At 56.3% G+C, this 2033-nt stretch overlaps 1 protein-coding gene across 1 annotated transcript in view; it reads left to right on the top strand.

The window, feature by feature from the left end:
* LOC106901569 (centrosomal protein of 68 kDa-like) overlaps window positions 1-2033 on the top strand; it is a 20391-nt gene that overhangs the window by 5878 nt on the left and 12480 nt on the right. The gene's annotated exons all lie outside the window — the stretch shown is intronic.

Raw genomic sequence — 2033 nt, 5'->3', positions numbered from 1 at the left:
TGTTATGAATCATGACCCATCCGTGTTTTCTTCAGCCCTTTCGATTCGCCTGAAAACAGCACGGCCTCGACTGGCAGGCAACTGGCTCCCTGGAGAATAAGCAATAAACAGCTTCTTTTTTTTTTTTCTATTTTTTCTTTCACAAGGGCTTTGCCTGCGTGAATTCCAACTAAAAAAAAAAGAAAAAAAAAGCCGAATCCCAAAAGCCTGCCCCTGAGGCGGGGGGATGGATGTGGAAGCCCTGCTGTACCATTCATCAAAGAAACCCCAAATATAGAAAATATTACGCGGGAATGGAGATGATGTCTGCTTTTTCTTTCTGGGCTGTGAGTTCTTCCGAGGGCACCCGACCACCTTACACCACGGTGTTACGGCTTCTCAGAGCAGCCCAGGAAAGAGATACCCCCACTCTGCTTCTCTAGAGAGAAGATCACGGAATCATGGAATTGTCGGAGCTGGAAGGGACCTTCTAGAGATCTTCCAGTCCAACTCCCCTGCCAAAGCAGGGTTGCCCAGAGCACATCACTCAGGAGCATCCAGGTGGGGCTTGAAGATCTCCGGAGAAGGGGACTCCACACCCTCCCTGGGCAGCCTCTTCCAGGGCTCTGCCACCCTCACCCCAAAGAAGTTCTTCCTCACATTGGAGTGGAACTTCCCATGGTCCAGCTTGTACCCGTTGCCCCTCGTCCTGTCACTGGGAACCACTGAAATGAGTCCGGCTCCATCCTCCTTCAACCCACCCTTTAGGTACTTGTCAGCATTAATAAGATCTCCCCTCAGCCTTCTCTTCTCCAGGCTAAAGAGCCCCAGCTCTCTCAGCCTTTCCTCATCAGGGAGATGCTCCAATCCCTCCATCATCTTTGTTGCCCTACGCTGGACTCTCTCCAGCAGTTCCCTGTCTCTCTTGAACAGGGGAGCCCAGAACTGGACGCAGTATTCCAGTTGTGGCCTCCCCAGTGCAGAGCAGAGGGGGAGAATGACCTCCCTCCACCTCCTGGCCACACTCTTCCCTATGCAGCCCAGCATCCCATTGGCCACTTTACCTTTCTTTGGAGCCAGTCTTTGTTTCAGTGGTGCCCAGTGACAGGAACAAGAGGCAACGGGCACAAACTTGAAGATAAGAAGTTCCACATAAACGTGAGGAGGAACTTCTTCACTTTGGGGGTGGCAGAGCCCTGGAAGAGGCTGCCCAGGGAGGTGGTGGAGTCTTCTTCTCTGGAGACATTCAAACCCCACCTGGACACGTTCCTGTGCAACCTGCTCTGGGTGGACCTGCCCTGGCAGGGGGTTGGTCTAGACGATCTCCAGATTGTCCCCTTCCAACCCCATGGCATTCTGTGATTAATAGGGCAGACAAAGACCACAATCAGCCTTGTGTTTTCTACAGGAGGTGGGCACGTGTGGCTGCTCCATCCACCAAAGGAGGGTCAGGCTGGGTACGAACCCCAGAGGAAGAGAGGACTCAACCCCCAAGGCTGCCCAACCGTCGGGGCACTACCTGGCTCTGCTGCTGGGGATGAAGGTCTTGGGGGACCTCCTCCTCCTTTGAGTTGCCCTTTGTAGGATGCTGAACTCTGTTTGGCCGGTGGTCGTGAAGTCCCATTTCTAGATGGTTTTCCCACCCCACCCAGGAACAGATCTGCGTGTGGAAGAGACACAAACACCCTGAAGTCGCAAACCAGCTCCTCGAGGGAGGGGACGCTACTCCAGGGGGTACAGTCACTCCTGGGGGGTGCTTTACCCCCAGGAGGCTGATTTACTCAACCCCAAGCTGGTCCCGGATCCAGGTCCCCCCATCCCGGGTCTCGAACCCGGGTCTCCAATCCCGCTCAGGGCCGGAGCCCGAGGGGGCGTGACCTCCGATGACCGAGGGGCGTGGTCTGACATGGGGGCGTGGCTTCACCCCGCCGGGCGGCTCCGAGCCACTGCGGCGGCGCCGAAGGAGGGGGGGGTGCTCGGGGGCTCTGCTCCCATTGGCTGCCGAAGAGTACCGGCGATGACGTGGAGACGGGCGCTCCCATTGGCTGAGGGGG

Source organism: Calidris pugnax, unplaced genomic scaffold, assembly GCF_001431845.1.
Source record: "Calidris pugnax isolate Ruff unplaced genomic scaffold, ASM143184v1 scaffold219, whole genome shotgun sequence".
Taxonomy (NCBI): domain Eukaryota; kingdom Metazoa; phylum Chordata; class Aves; order Charadriiformes; family Scolopacidae; genus Calidris; species Calidris pugnax.
The sequence above is the reverse complement of the archived record's forward strand: the minus strand, read 5'-3'. Positions and strand labels throughout refer to the sequence as shown.